This window comes from Neophocaena asiaeorientalis, unplaced genomic scaffold (genome assembly GCF_003031525.2).
Source record: "Neophocaena asiaeorientalis asiaeorientalis breed wild unplaced genomic scaffold, Neophocaena_asiaeorientalis_V1.1 scaffold115, whole genome shotgun sequence".
NCBI lineage: Eukaryota > Metazoa > Chordata > Mammalia > Artiodactyla > Phocoenidae > Neophocaena > Neophocaena asiaeorientalis.
Genome location: NW_020173132.1, coordinates 32,851 through 33,615, shown reverse-complemented (window position 1 = coordinate 33,615; position 765 = coordinate 32,851).

Sequence of the window (765 nt, the reverse complement as noted above, 5' to 3'; positions counted from 1 at the left end):
CGGTACGCGGGCCTCTCACTGTTGTGGCCTCTCCTGCTGCGGAGCACAGGCTCCGGACACGCAGGCTCAGCGGCCATGGCTCACGGGCCCAGCCGCTCTGCGACATGTGGGATCCTCCCAGACCGGGGCACGAACCCATGTCCCCTGCATCGGCAGGCGGACTCAACCACTGTGCCACCAGGGAAGCCCCAGCAAGATCTTTTTTGATCCACTTCCTAGAGTACTGAAAATAAAAACAACAATAAACAAATGGAACCTAATTAAACTTAAAAACTATTGCATAGCAAAGGAAACGATAAACAAAACGAAAAGACAACCTATGGACTGGGAGAAAATATTTGCCAACAATGCAACCAACAAGGGATTAATCTCCAAAATACACAAACTTATGCAGCTCAATATCAAAAAATCAAACAACCCAATCAAAAAATGGACAGAAGACCTGAATAGACATTTCTCCAAAGAGACATAGAGATAGCCAAGAGGTACATGAAAAGATGATCAAAATCACTAATTATTAGAGAAATGCAAATCAAAACTACAATGAGGTATTCCCTCATACTGGTCAGAGTGGCCAGCATCAAAAAATCTACAAACAATAAATGCTGGAGTAGGTATGGAGAAAAGGGAACCCTCCTATGCTGTTGGTGGGAATGTGAATTGGTGCAGCCACTATGGAGAACAGTATAGAGGTTCCTTAAAAAACTAAAAAGAGAACTACCATATGACCCAGCAATCCCACTCCTGGGCATATACCTGGAGAAA